The 16,201-nt window shown below is 45.2% G+C and overlaps 1 pseudogene; it reads left to right on the top strand.

The window, feature by feature from the left end:
* Positions 1-16,201, top strand: part of LOC112074102 (fibronectin type-III domain-containing protein 3A-like) — a 76,427-nt pseudogene that overhangs the window by 37,933 nt on the left and 22,293 nt on the right.

Genomic DNA, 16,201 nt, shown 5'->3' on the forward strand with positions numbered 1-16,201 from the left:
ATCAAGAGTACTGGCCACCCTTGGTGGGATCAAGAGTACTGGCCCCCTTGGTGGGATCAAGAGTACTGGCCACCCTTGGTGGGATCAAGAGTACTGGCCACCTTGGTGGGATCAAGATACTGGCCACCCTTGGTGGGATCAAGACTACTGGCACCCTTGGTGTGATCAAGATACTGGACCCTGGATCACCCTTGGTGGGATCAAGACTACTGGCCACCCTTGGTGTGATCAAGATACTGGCCACCCTTGGTGGGATCAAGACTACTGGCCACCCTTGGTGCGATCAAGACTACTGGCCAATCTTGGTGCGACCAAGACTACTGCCACCCTTGGTGCGACCAATAGTACTGGCCTGGTCAGAGTTAGTGTATTATATTAGGGAATATGGTCATGCCATTTGGGATGCAGATATTGTCTATAAATATTGCTAGCTGGCTCATGACTCTATAACAGAGCTACAGAGACATTGATCCAGAAACAGGAAGTAATAGTTGTATTCTCTCTCTAGAACTCACTAAAGAATCTAGTTGTATTCTCTCTTCTAGAACCTCCTAAAGAATCTAGTTGTATTCTCTCTCAGACCTCCTAAAAATCAGTTGTTATTCTCTCTCTAGAACCTCCTAAATAATCTAGTTGTATTCTCTCTCTAGAACCTCCTAAATAATTCTAGTTGTATTTTCCTCTCTAGAACCTCCTAAAGAATCTAGTTGTATTCTCTCTCTAGAACTCCTAAAAAGTATTGTTGTATTCTCTCTTAGAACCTCCTAAATAGTTTGTTGTATTCTCTCTAGAACCTCCTAAATAATCTTGTTTATTCTCTCTATAGAACCCTAAGATGATGGAGGGGCGGAAGTGACCAAATACGTGGTGGAGATATCTTGAGGGACTAAGCGGTAAGTTTCAACTGCAATCAATCACATTTATTTTATAAATCCCTTTTTACATTGGGGCGGCGAGGTAGCTGGGTAGCGTGATTACGTGCAGATCGAGCTCACAAAATGGTCGTTCAGCCCCTGAACAAGGCTGTTAACCACTGTTCTAGGCTGTCATTGAAAATAAGAATTTGTTCTTAACTGACTTGCCTAGTTAAATAAAGGTAAATTAAGAGAGCTTTCCAGTTACCCAGAGAGAGCTTTCCAGTTACCCAGAGAGAGCTTTCCAGTTACCCAGAGAGAGCTTCCAGCTTAACCCAGAGAAGCTTTCCAGTTACCCAGAGAGAAGCTTTCCGTTACCAGGCCTTAAACCCAGAGAGTTTTCCAGTTACCCGCCTATCCCCAGAGAGTTTTTTCCAGTTACCCAGCCTTAACCCCAGAGAGCTTTTCCCGTTACCCAGCCTTAACCCCAGAGAGTTTTCCAGTTACCCAGCCTTAACCCCAGAGAGTTTTTCCAGTTACCCAGCCTTAACCCCAGAGAGCTTTCCCGTTACCCAGCCTTAACCCCAGAGAGCTTTCCCGTTACCAGCCTTAACCCCAGAGAGCTTTCCGTTACCCAGGCCTTTACCCCAGAGAGCTTTCCCGTTACCCAGCCTTAACCCCAGAGAGGTTTCCAGTTACCCAGAGAGGCTTTCCCGTTACCCAGCCCTAACCCAGAGAGCCTTTCCAAGTTACCCAGCCTTAACCCCAGAGAGGCTTTCCCGTTACCCAGCCTTAACCCCAGAGAGCTTTCCCGTTACCCAGCCTTAACCCCAGAGAGCTTTCCGTTACCCAGCCTTAACCCCAGAGAGCCTTCCCGTTACCCAGCCTTAACCCCAGAGAGCTTTCCCGTTACCCAGCCTTAACCCCAGCGAGAGCTTTCCAGTTACCAGCGAGAAGCTTTTCCCGTTTTACCCAGAGAGCTTTCCCGTGTACCCAGCCTTAACCCAGCGTGAGCTTTCCCGTTACCCAGCCTTAACCCCAGAGAGTTTTCCAGTTACCCAGCCTTAAAAAAAAAAAACCCCAGGAGCTTCAGTTACCCAGCCTAACCCAGAGAGGTTTTCGCGTTACCCAGCCTTAAACCCCAGAGAGCTTTCCCGTTACCCAAGCCGTTAACCCCAGAAGAGTTTTCCAGTTACCCAAGCCTTAACCCCAGAGAGTTTTCCAGTTACCCAGCGAGAGCTTTCCCGTTACCCAGCCTTAACCCCAGCGAGAGCTTTCCCGTTACCCAGCCTTAACCCCAGCGAGAGCTTTCCAGTTACCCAGAGAGCTTTCTAGTTACCCAGCGAGAGCTTTCCCGTTACCCAGCCTTAACCCCAGAGAAACTTCCCTGAGAACTGTAATCCTTTCTATTGGTATCGGGCTTTCTAGCAACCCACAGTAGATACAGTCCCTTCAGAAACTATTCACACCCATTGACTTTTTCCACATTTCGTTGTGTTACAGCCTGAATTTAAAATGGATTATATTGAGATTTCGTGTCCCTGGCCTACACACAATACCCCATAATGTAAAAGTGAAATGATGTGTTTAGAAATAGTTACAAATGCATTAATGAAAAGCTGAAATGTCTTGAGTCCATAAGTATTCAACCCCTTTGTTATGGCGATGCCTAAATAAGTTCAGGAGTAACAATTTGCATAACTAGTCACAGAATAAATTGCTTGGCCTCTGTGTGTGCAATAATAGTGTTTAACGTGATTTTTGAATGACTACCTCATCTCTGTACCCCCACACATACAATTATCTGTAAGGTTCCTCAGTCCAGCAATGAATCTCAAACACAGATTTAACCACAAAGACCAGGGAGGTTTTCCAACGCCTCGCAAAGAAGGGCATCTGTTGGTAGATGGGTAAAAATAAAAAAGCAGATATTGAATATCCCTTTGAGCATGGTGAAGTTATTAATTACACTTTGTATGGTGTATTAATACACCCAGTCACTACAAAAATACGTCCTTCCTACGTGAGGCCAATGGGGACTTTCAAACAGTTACAGAGTTTAATGGCTGTGATAGGAGGATGGATCAACAACATTGTAGTTACTTCACAATACTAACCTAAATGACAGAGTGAAAAGAAGGAAGCCTGTTTGGGACAAATCCAACACAACACAGTGTACTACTCTTCATATTTTCAACCAGGATAGTAGCTGCATCGTGTTATGGGTATGCTTGTAGTCGTTAAATATATACTTCTCCTTAATGCAACCGCTGTGTCAGATTTCAAAAAAGCTTTACGGAAAAAGCAAAAATGCAATAATAAAATAAATATAAAGTCCATCATTTATGTCCAAATATCTCCTTTTTGTTCGCGCGTTTTGCTCACAAATCCAAATTCATGAGGCGCAGACCAGACAAAAAGTCAAAAGGTATATTACAGTTCGTAGAAACATGTCAAACGATGTATAGAATCAATCTTTAGGATGTTTTTATCATAAATCTTCAATAATGTTTCAACCGGACAATTCCTTTCTCTTTAGAAATGAAAGGGAACGCAGCTAGCTCTAACGGGCGCCCGCCTGACTGAGCTCATGGCATTCTGCCAGACCCCTGGTTCAAACAGCTCTTATTCTCTCCACCTTCACAGTAGAAGCCTGAAACAAGGTTCTAAAGACTGTTGACATCTAGTGGAAGCATTAGGAAGTGCAATCGGACCAAATTTACACTGTATCTTGGATAGGCAAAGACTTGAAAACCTACAAACCTCAGATTTCCCACTTCCTGGTTGGATTTTTTTCTCAAGTTTTTGCCTGACATATGAGTTCTGTTATACTCAGACATCATTCAAACAGTTTTATAAACTTCATAGTGTTTTCTTTCCAAATCTACTAATTATATGCATATCTTCGCTTCTGGGCCTGAGTAGCAGGCAGTTTACTCTGGGCACACTTTTCATCCGAACGTGGAAATAGCACCTCTCATCCATCAGAAGTTATGGACTGTGGAGTTTTTCACAGAATGGAGCTAAGCCCAGGCAAAATCCTAGAGGAAAACCTGGTTCAGTCTGCTTTCCACCAGACACTGGGAGATGAATTCACCTTTCAGCAGGACAATAACCTACAACACAAGGCCAAATCTACACGAGTTGTTTACCAAAAAGACACTGAATGTTTCTGAGTGGCCGAGTTACAGTTTTGACTTAAATCTACTTGAAAATCTATGGCAAGACTTCAAAATGGCTGTCTAACAATGATCAACAACCAATTTGACAGATCTTGAAGAATTTAGAAATGAATAATGGGCAAATATTGTACAATCCAGATGTGGAAAGCGCTTAGAGATTTACCCAGAAAGACTCACAGCTGTAATCACTGCCAATGAGGATTCTAACATGTATTGACTCTGGGGTTTGAGTACTGATGTAAATGAGATATTTCTGGATTTCATTTCACAAACATTTCTAAAACCATATTTTCACTTTGTCCTTATGCGGTATTGTGTCTAGATGAGTGAGATGACAATAAACATATTTAATCCATTTTGAATTCAGGCTGTAACACAATAAAATGCAGAATAAGTCAACGGCTACTGCGTGACTACTTCCTGTATTTAACATAGCCAAGAACAAGATAGCTTAGTAGTGTGTGTTCATGTCTCTCTTTCTCTCTCTCTCTCTCTCTCTCCATGTGTGTCTCTGTCTGTCCGCGCTCTCTCGCTCTCTCGCTCTCTCGCTCTCTCGCTCTCTCTGTCTCTCTCTGTCTCTCTCTGTCTCTCTCTGTCTGTCTGTCTCTCTCTGTCTCTCTCTGTCTGTCCATGTGTGTGTCTGTCTGTCTGTGTCCCTCTAGGCGTGTCGTGGGAGCTGGCGTACAGTGGTCCAGCCATGGAACATGTGTGTGAGGGGCTGAAGCCAGGCCACTCCTACCAGACCAGAGTTTACTGCATGAGTGAGGGGGGGCAAAGCCCAGTGAGTCACCATTACTGCACCACACACACACACACACACACACACACACACACACACACACACACGCACCTCTGCATCTACTGGAGCGAACAATACACACAGTCCTTGCAGCCATGAGAGCTTTAGACCAGCCTGGTCTTTCTCCCTGTCCGTGACGTTTCTCACCGTTATATCTTTGTCACTCATTATATAACTAACACAACAAAATAGCTCCATTTCTAGAGCGTTTTATTTGCATGGTTTCTTTATGTATATCTTTCTACTTCTCTGTCTCCCTCTAGCATTCTCTCTCTCTCGCGCGTTCTATTTCCATGTCTCTCTCTCTAGCGTTCTATTTCCATGTCTCTCTCTCTCTCTCTAGCGTTCTATTTCCATGTCTCTCTCTCTAGCGTCTATTCCATGTCTCTCCCTCTCTCTCCTCTCTAGCGTTCTATTTCCATGTTCTCCCTCCTCTCTCTCTCTCTCTAGCGTTCTATTTCCATGTCTCTCCCCTCTCTCCTCTCTCTCTCTAGCGTTCTATTTCCATGTCTCTCTCTCTCTCTCTCTCTAGCGTCTATTTCCATGTCTCTCTCTCTCTTTCTAGCGTTCTATTCCATGTCTCTCTCTCTAGCGTTCTATTTCCATGTCTGCTGTGTTCTCTCTGTCTCAGCGTGTGTCATCACTTCCTCTGCTTCATAATGATGAATGGCTCTAGGAGTAGTATTCCAGTCATGTTCATGCCGTCTATTTCTGGCCCGACTCTAACAGGAGATTGTCGTTCATCGGTTTTCTCATGTGGAGGTTATTAATGATCTTCTTCACGACATTCCTATATAGTGCACTACTTTAGACCAGGCCTGGCACCCTATTCCCTATATAGTGCACTACTTTAGACCAGGGCTGGCACCCTATTCCTATATAGTGCACTACTTTAGACCAGGCCTGGCACCCTATCCATATATAGTGCACTACTTTAGACCAGGGCTGGCACCCTATTCCATATATAGTGCACTACTTTAGACCAGGCCTGGCACCCTATTCCCTATATAGTGCACTACTTTAGACCAGGGCTGGCATATATATATGGAATAGGGTGCCATTAGGATGCATATCATATGTACGTACAAGACAGGGGACTGTAATCAGTTAACCCTCGTCGCATGGCGTAGGAAGCTGTGCTAATTGTTCATTAACCAGATCACTGTTATAAGATGTTCTTGCTTTAATGGCTCTCATTCATGACGGCTTAGAGAGACTTCAGAGAGACATGACTCACGATGCCAAGCTTTGTTTTGGTTAAGTATTTTATTTTGGGTGGGGGGGGGGGGGGTGCAGAATAACGTGACAGAACAGTCACATGTTGGGTCTTCTCTGTACAGAAATGGAGATGTCACTGTGACGTACACAGCAGATCAACATGGCAATAATATGCAGTGTAGTCCTAATTATCTATCGATACTGTACTCGTGTTTTTCATCAGTTGTATAATTGAATATAAATGTGTTTGTAAGGCTGTCCTAACTATAAATACAGATGGAGGGGTCTTGTCTCTCTATCCTAATAGAATGTTGTCTCCTAATGTGGTGTTTTCTCATCCTACATGTTGTTGTTGTGTTCCAGCTGTCAGAGACTCTGCAGGTCAGACTCCCGCGGTGCCCCCAGGGCAGTGCCAGCCGCCCGCGTGGTGGCAAGCCCAAGGCCAGAGAGGTGCAGCTGCGCTGGGGTGAGTCACTTTGCCATCCCCCCTGCCAACCTACACTACCACCCTCTGTCACCATGCCAACCTACACTACCACCTCTCTGTCACCATGCCAACCTACACTACCACCCTTCTGTCACCATGCCAACCTACACTACCACCTCTCTGTCACCATGCCAAACTACACTACCACCCCTCTGTCACCATATGCCAACCTACACTACCACCCCTCTGTCACCATGCCAACCTACACTACACTCTCTTCACCATGCAACCTAACACTACCACCGTCTCTGTCACCAGCAACCTACACTCCACCTCTCTGTCACCATGCCAACCTACACTACCACCACTCTGTCACCATTGCCAACCTACACTACCACCTCTCTGTTCACCATGCCAACCTACACTACACCCGCCTCTGTCACCATGCCAACCTACACTACCACCCCTCTGTCACCATGCCAACCTACACTACCACCTCTCTGTCACCATGCCAACCTACACTACCACCTCTCTGTCACCATGCCAATCTACAACTACCACCCCTCTGTCACCATGCCAACCTACACTACACCCCTCTGTCACCATGCCAACCTTAACCGCCACTCTGTCACCATGCCAACCTACACTACAACCACTCTGTGTGGGCATATTTTTATCTTTTGGTGCCAGGAATAACTGGCTTTAATATAATATATGCCATTTTAGCAGACACATTGTGTTGGGGCCTTAAGAAAGAGTCTGTTGTCAAACTGTTGTTACCTGAAGACAGTCTGTTGTCGAGCTGTCTGTTACCTGAAGACTGTCTGTTACCTGAAGACAGTCTGTTTCGAGCTGTCTGTTACCTTGAAGACAGTCTGTTGTCGAGCTGTCTTTACCTGAAGACAGTCTGTTGTCAAACTGTCTGTTTACCTGAAGACAGTCTGTTGTCAAACTGTCTGTTACCTGAAGACAGTCTGTTGTCAAGCTGTCTGTTACCTGAAGACAGTCTGTGTCAAGCTGTCTGTTACCTGAAGACGAAGTCTGTTTCAAGCTGTTGTGACCTGACGACAGTCTGTGTCAAGCTGTCTGTTACCTGACGACAGTCTGTCGTCAAGCTGTCTGTACCTGACGACAGTCTGTTGTCAAGCTGTCTGTTACCTGAAGACAGTCTGTTGTCAAGCTGTCTGTACCCTGAAGACAGTCTGTTGTCAAGCTTCTGTTACCTGAAGACAGTCTGTTGTCAAGCTGTCTGTTTACCTGAAGACAGTCTGTTGTCAAGACTGTCTGTTACCTGAAGACAGTCTCTTGTCAACTGTCTGTTACCTGAAGACAGTCTGTTGTCAAACTGTCTGTTACTGAAGACAGTCTTTGTCAACTGTCTGTTACCTGAAACAGTCTGTTGTCAAACTGTCTGTTACCTGAAGACAGTCTGTTGTCAAGCTGTCTGTTACCTGAAGACAGTCTGTTTGTCAAGCTGTCTGTTACCTGAAGCAGTCTGTTGTCAACTGTCTGTTACCTGAAGACAGTCTGTTGTCAGCTGTCTGTTACCTGAAGACAGTCTCTTGTCAAGCTGTCTGTTACCTGAAGACAGTCTGTTGTCAAACTGTCTGTTACCTGAAGACAGTCTGTTGTCAAACTGTCTGTTACCTGAAAGACAGTCCTGTTGTCAAGCTGTCTGTTACCTGTAAGACAGTCTGTTGTCAAGCTGTCTGTTACCTGAAGACAGTCTGTTGTCAAGCTGTCTGTTACCTAAGACAGTCGTTGTAAGCTGTCTGTTACCTGAAGACAGTCTGTTGTCAAGCTGTCTGTTACCTGAAGACAGCTGTTGTCAAGCTGTCTGTTACCTGAAGACAGTCCTTGTCAAGCTGTCTGTTACCTGGAAGACAGTCTGTTGTCAAACTGTCTGTTACCTGGAAGACAGTCTGTTGTCAAAACTGTCTGTTACCTGAAGCAGTCTGTTGTCAAACTGTCTGTTACCTGAAGACAGTCTGTTTGTCAAGCTGTCTGTTACCTGAAGACAGTCTGTTGTCAAGCTGTCTGTTACCTGAAGACAGTCTGTTGTCAAGCTGTCTGTTACCTGAAGACAGTCTGTTGTCAAGCTGTCTGTTACCTGAAGACAGTCTCTTGTCAAGCTGTCTGTTACTGAACGACAGTCTGTTGTCAAAACTGTCTGTTACCTGAAGACAGTCTGTTGTCAAACTGTCTGTTACCTGAAACAGTGTTGTCAACTGTCTGTTACTGAGACAGTCTGTTGTCAAGCTGTCTGTTACCTGACACAGCTTTGTCAAGCTGTCTGTTACCTGAAGACAGTCTGTCAAGCTGTCTGTTACCTGAAAAGTCTGTTGTCAAGATGTCTGTTATCAAGCTGGTCTGTTACCTGAAGACAGTCTTTTGTCAAGATGTCTGTTACCTGAAGAAAGTCTGTTGTCAAGATGTCCGTTATCAAGCTGTCTGTTACCTGAAGACAGTCTGTTGTCAAGCTGTCTGTACCTGAAGACAGTCTGTTGTCAAGATGTCTGTTACCTGAAGACAGTCTTGGTCAAGCTGTCTGTTACCTGAAGAAAGTCTGTTGTCAAGATGTCTGTTATCAAGCTGTCTGTTACCTGAAGACAGTCTGTTGTCAAGCTGTCTGTTACCTTGAAGACAGTTCTGTTGTCAAGCTGTCTGTTACCTGAAGACAGTCTGTTGTCAAGCTGTCTGTTACCTGAAGACAGTCTGTTTCAAGATGTCTGTTACCTGAAGACAGTCTGTTGTCAAGATGTCTGTTACCTGAAAGACAGTCTGTTGTCAAGCTGTCTGTTACCTGAAGACAGTCTGTTGTCAAGCTGTCTGTTACCTGAAGACAGTCTTTTGTCAAACTGTCTGTTACCTGAAGGAAGAGTGGCCAACCCTAAATTTTGTGCTAATTTTGTTGTTGACCATTGTAATTTATTGTGCTGCTATTTTAGCAATTTATCATCTTAATGAGAATAATCTGGAATCTGAAAAATGAAATATAAAATAAACTAATTGGTATACGTGTCTCTCTCCCAGGACTGCCGTTGTGGGGCGGTGCAGCCCGGTGTCGGTCTATAGTGTGGAGGTGTGTGGCGCTGGTCCTCAGGGGTCAACAGGTCAAGAGGAGGTCAGGGAGGTGTACCAAGGTTCGGAGGTCGACTGCACCGTGGGTAGTCTGCTGCCGGGACGGACGTACAGCTTCCGCCTGCGGGCCGCCAACAAGGCTGGGGTGAGACAACAACAATGTTTTATCCCTTTGAATGCTGGGAAACTGAACTGAACTTTGTTGGTTCTGTGAATGATACAGGATAGTCTTGTTCGGTGTGTAGGTTTGACTCTTTACGTTTCAGGAGTCAACAAAAAAGTGAATTTAGTTTTTTCCTCTGTTTCTCTTTCTGTATGTCCTCTCTTCCATGTATCCTGTATTCCTCTTCTTCCTGTTATGTCCTCTCTTCCTGTATGTCCTCTCTTCCTGTATGTCCTCTCTTCCTGTATGTCCTCTCTTCCTGTATGTCCTCTCTTCCTGTATGTCCTCTCTTCCTGTTTGTCCTCTCTTCCTGTATGTCCTCTCTTCCTGTTTGTAGTCACGTTGTGTCACTAAAGAAAGTATGTTTGACTGTCACCGACTAATGAGTGTGTGTGTGTGTGTGTGTGTGTGTGTGTGTGTGTGTGTGTGTGTGTGTGTGTGTGTGTGTGTGTGTGTGTGTGTGTGTGTGTGTGTGTTAGTACGGACCCCTGTCAGAGCATTGTGAGGTGACCATGGGCCCCGGGGCTCCAGAGCCCTGTAAGGCACCTCACATCACCTGCAAGTCCCCTACTGTGGCTGTGGTCAGCTGGGAGGTAGGAACACAACACTTGTGACTTCTTCTGTTCTACGTGGTTTGTACTACAACAGAAATGCTCTCAAGGGGATAATACAGTTAATCAATCATCATGTTAAATCAAGACAGGTGTTTTATCTGTGTTGAACCAATCAATCCATCCATCATGTTAACAGTCTCTGTTTTCTCCCGTCCCTCCCCAGGCTCCAGCCAGTAACGGGGCGGTCGTGTCAGAGTACCGTGTGGAGTGGGGGGCAGCGGAGGGCACCATGCAGGTGTGTTACAGCGGTGCCAGCCTCACCCACGAGGTCAAGGGACTGCTGCCCGCCACCAACTACTTCTGCCGGGTTCAGGTGAGTCTTGTCTCTCAGCACTAAAGACAAGTTACCTGGTACTAGTACTTAGTAGTTACTGCTTCTTCTGCCGGGTTCAGGTGAGTGCAGCTTTCTGTTACTATAACGTACTACTTTCTATCTACAGGTGAGTCAGACAGGACAGTTACAGGTCTGTGAGAGCCAGAAATCTTGCTTGTTTGTAGGTGACCAAATACTTATTTTCCACCATAATTTGCAAATAAATTCATTAAAAATCCTACAATGTGATTTTCTGGATTTTTTTTTTCTCATTTTGTCTGTCATAGTTGAAGTGTACCTATGATGAAAATGACAGGCCTCTCTCATCTTTTTAAGTGGGAGAACTTGTACAATTGGTGGCTGACTAAATACTTGTTTGCCCCACTGTGTTTTAGCGGTTAGGTGTTTCTGTTATTGCTGTTCAAGGTAGCTAGTTAAGTTTGTAGCTCGGCAATCTAACCAGCTAACAGGCCAATCATTCCCCAACAGGTCTGTCAGTTGACTGTCTTTCACCCTCACGGGATTCAGACTTCAGCTGCCTCCATTTACGGGCCGATCTCTGTTTTAAACAGTCTGTTTTAAACGTAAACATTTTCTTCTTTTTTTTAAGTGTATTTTTATCTTGATTAGATAAGTATTCACACCCCTGAGTCAATACATGTTAAAATCACCTTTGGCAGCGATTACAGCTGTGAGTCTTTCTGGGTAAATCAGGTTGGTTGTTGATCATTGCTAGACAACCATTGTTCAAGTCTTGCCATAGATTTTCAAGTAGATTTAAGTCAAAACTGTAACTCGGCCACTCAGGAACATTCAGTGTCTTTTTGGTAAACAACTCCGTTGTAGATTTGGCCTTGTGTTTTAGGTTATTGTCCTGCTGAAAGGTGAATTCATCTCCCAGTGTCTGGTGGAACGCAGACTCAAACTGGTTTTCCTCTGGGATTTTGCCTGTGCTTAGCTCCATTCTGTTTCTTTTTTTATCCTGAGAAAACTCCCCAATCCTTAATGATTACAAGCATACCCATAACATGATGCAACCAACACTATACTTGTAAATATGGAGAGTGGTACTCAGTAGTGTGTTGTATTGGATTTGCCCCAAACATAACGCTTTGTTTTCAGGATAAAACACAAATCTACTATGACATTATGAGGTATTGTGTGTAAGGCAGTGACAAGACATCTCAATTTAATCCGTTTTAAATTCAGTCGGAAACACAACAAAGGTGGAATCAGTTAAGGGGTGTGAATATTTTATAAAAGCACTGTATTTTTGGCCATAAAATCGCCAGGAAATGAGCTCAGTGATTTTATTTTAGGAAATCGGTTCCCACGCATAAATAGAGATTTGTTATCTTATCCCAATGTAATCAAGGTTGGAAATGATTTTGTTTTTCAATCTGTTTTGGATTGTTGCGGTCAATTTGCAGTTTCCAAATGATTTATTACCATGTTCAGGCCCTCCCGGCCTTCCGCTCTTGGAAAAATGGTTCCTTTGTTGAATGTAGTTGGGGACCCCTGATCTACAGAGTAGTGAGTCACCATACAGTGAGGCGTTGGAGGCAGAGCTAGAGACTGGTGTACACTCACTACCACCTAGTGGTCAGAAGTGGTCATTATGACTATACATTTGGTTCCCCAGCTGCTTAGGGTAGAAAACACCCTAGGCACCGATACACTACATGACCAAAGCTATTGTTGACACCTGCTGGTCACACATCTCATTACAAAATCATGGGCATTAATATGGAGTTGGTCCCACCCTTTGCTGCTATAACAGCCTCCACTCTTCTGGGAAGGCTTTCCACTAGATGTTGGGACTTGCTTCCATTCACTGGATCTAAGGGGCCTAACCCGAACCATGAAAAACAGCCCCATTATTCCTCCTCCACCAAACTTTACAGTTGGCACTATGCATTCAGGATAATAGCGTTTTTCTGGCATCCGCCAAACCCAGATGATTCCGTCGGACTGCCAGATGGTGAAGGGTGATTCGTCACTCCAAACAACAGGTTTCCACTGCTCCATAGTCCAATGGCGTTGAGCTTTACACCACTCCAGCCGACGCTTGGCATTGCGCATGATGATCTTAGGCTAATGTGCGGCTGCTCGGCCATGGAAACCCATTTCATGAAGCTCCCGACGAACAGTTATTGTGCTGACGTTGCTTCCAGAGGCAGTTTGGAACTCGGCAGTGCTGCAACCGAGGACTGAGGATTTTAACAAACTTCAGCACTCTGTTTTCTCGTTCTGAGCTGGTGTGGCCTGCCACTTTGCGGCTGAGCCATTGTTGCTCCGAGATATTTCCACTTCACAATAACAGCACTTACAGTTAACCGGGGCAGAAATGTGACTTGTTGGAAAGGTGTCATCCTATGACGGTGCCACGTTGAAATTCACTGAGCTCTTCAGTAAGGCCATTCTACTGCCAATGTTTGTCTATGGAGATTGCATGGCTGTGTGCTCGAGTTTATACACCTGTCAGCAAACGGGTGTGGCTGAAATGGCCGAATCCACTCATTTGAAGGGGTGTCCACATACCTTTGTATATATAATGTAGCTAGTATCATCAGATTACATCAACCCAAATCCAGAGGAAAAATAGGAAACTGACAGTGTCCTGCGAAAACTTTATCCTAGTTGTCACATTCGGGCCTTAAAGAGAGTGTGTGTTACGACATTAAAAGCCTGTGTCTCTTCTGTAACATATTATATCATCTCTCTCCCCCTTTCCCCAGGCTGTGAACGTGGCTGGCGTAGGTCTGTTCAGTGAGGCGGTCCTCTGTCAAACTCCTCCTTCTGTACCTGCGGCTGTCAGCAGTGTCCATGCCCTCAAAGAGGCGGAGCTACGTGGATACCACACCTCCGCAGACCAGGAGGAAGAGGAGGAGGAGGAGGAGGAGGAAGATGGACCCCCCACGCCTCCTCTCTACTCCCCCTCCACTTGTCTAGGTCAGTTTGGTTTGACATTGTTTTGTTTGTCTTGTTGAATGTTGTAAAGCCTCATCGGGACCATAAAAAAGATATACAGTACCAGTCAAAAGTTTGGACACACTTACTCATTCCTTGGGTTTTTCTTTATTTTTACTGTTTTCTACATTGTAGAATACTAGTGAAGACATCAACACTATGAAATAACACATATGGAATCATGTAGTAACCAAAAAAGTGTTAAAAAATATATTTTATATTTGAGTTTCTTCATAGTAGCCACCCTTTGCCTTGATGACAGCTTTGCAAACTCTTGGCGTTCTCTCAACCAGCTTCATGAGGTAGTCACCTGGAATGCATTTCAATTAACAAGTGTGCCTTGGTAAAAGTTAATTTGTGGAATTTCTTTCCTTCTTAATGCATTTGAGCCAATCAGTTATGTTGTGACCCAGGTAGGGGTGGTTCACAGAAGATAACTCTAATTGGTAAAAGTCCATATTATGGTAAGAACAGCTCAAATAAGCAAAGAGAAATGACAGTCCATCATTACTTTAAGACATGAAGGTCAGTCAATACTGTTGGATTCTTATTTTTCAGAGTAAATAACCCACGGGCACTATAGAAGCTTTTAACTAAGTTTAATTCTTCCCAAAGGTTCTGTACAGCTGAAAACAGACTCTGTTGATGTCTTCACTATTATTCTACAATGTAGAAAATAGTAAAAATAAAGAACAACCCTTGAATGACTAGGTGTGTCCAAACGTTTGCCCCAGGGCAGTGATTGGGGACATTGTCCTGTGCGTTCATTCGGATGGGACGTTAAACGGGTGTCCTGAGACTCTGGTCATTAAAGATCCCATGGTACTTAATCGTAAGAGTAGGGGGTGTTAACCCCGATATCCTGGCTTCATTGTGTGGAGAGGTGAGTGTGGAGAGGTGAGTGTGGAGAGGTGAGTGTGGAGAGGTGAGTGTGGAGAGGTGAGTGTGGAGAGGTGAGTGTGGAGAGGTGGTGTGTGTGTCGAGGTGTGTCGAGTCGTGGTGTTGATGCAGACGTGTCCAACGTAATTGCCCTCAGGGAAACAGTTGTTTTAATTGAACCGTTTTGAATTGAAATTGGATTGAAAAGCACTATATAATATAATTATTTGTTGTTATTGTTGTAGCTGTTGGTTGGGAGCCGCCGTGCGACCACGGGGCTGAGATCTCCTTCCCTACTAAGACCTGGGGGAGAGGACAGTCCATCTCTGTAGGACCAGTCCCCAAGTTATATCATTCAGCACCTGCAACCGGACACCAGCTACAGGTACACACACACACACACAACACCACACCACACACACACACACACACACACACACACACTACACCAGGTACACACACACACACACTACACCAGGTACAACACACACACACACTACACCAGGTACACACACACACACACACACTACACCAGGTACACACACACACACTAACCAGAGGTACACACACACACACACACTACACACGGTACACACCCACACACACACACACTACACCAGGTATACACACACACTACACCAGGAACAACACTCTGCCTCATACACACCTCTAAACCATCTCTCTGGCTCTCCTCCCTACATGCTTCTCCTCTCCTCCTCCCGTTTCTTCCTCTACCTCTTTGTAGGATTCGTATCCAGGCTCTGAACAGCCTAGGATCAGGTCCGTTTTAGCCACACACTTTTAAGTTGAAGACCAAGCCTCTCCCTCCCCAGCCCCCCCGGCTAGAAGTGTACTGCTTTCAGCCAACCAGACCCTCAGGCTGAAGTGGGGTGAACGGCCCCGGGCCAAGGCCACGCCCTCAGACGCCCTCCATCCAAGCTGCAGATGGAGGACAAGAGAGGCAGGTTGGTAGCTGGTTAAACCCACAATATCATTAGTACCAGCTGCAGACGAGGACAAGAGAGGCAGGTTGGTAGCTGGTTAAACCTACAATATCATTAGTACCAGCTGCAAGAGGAGGACAAGAGGCAGGTTGGTAGCCTGGTTAAACCCACAATATCATTAGTACCAGCTGCAGAGGAGGACAAGAGAGCAGGTTGGTAGCCTGGTTAAACCCACAATATCATTAGTACCAGCTGCAGATGGAGGACAAGAGAGGCAGGTTGGTAGCCTGGTTAAACCCACAATTATCAGTACCAGCTGCAGATGGAGGACAAGAGAGGCAGGTTGGTAGCCTGGTTAAACCCACAATATCATTAGTACCAGCTGCAGATGGAGGACAAGAGAGGCAGGTTGTAGCCTGGTTAACCCCACAATAATCATTAGTACAGCTGCAGACGAGGGACAAGGAAGGGCAGGTTGGTAGCCTGGTTAAACCCTACAATATCATTAGTACAGCTGCAGACGAGGACAAGAGAGGCAGGTTGGTACGCCTGGTTAAACCCACAATATCATTAGTACAGCTGCAGACGAGGGACAAGAGAGGCAGGTTGGTAGCCTAGGTTAAACCCCACAATATCATTAGTACCAGCTGAGACGGAGGACAAGAGAGGCAGGTTGGTAGCCTGGGTTAAAACACCAAATATCATCTGCTATTTTCTTCCACTTTCTTTCCTTCTTCTCCTCGGAGCTTACTCCTCA

Source organism: Salvelinus sp. IW2-2015, unplaced genomic scaffold, assembly GCF_002910315.2.
Source record: "Salvelinus sp. IW2-2015 unplaced genomic scaffold, ASM291031v2 Un_scaffold2496, whole genome shotgun sequence".
Lineage (NCBI taxonomy): Eukaryota > Metazoa > Chordata > Actinopteri > Salmoniformes > Salmonidae > Salvelinus > Salvelinus sp. IW2-2015.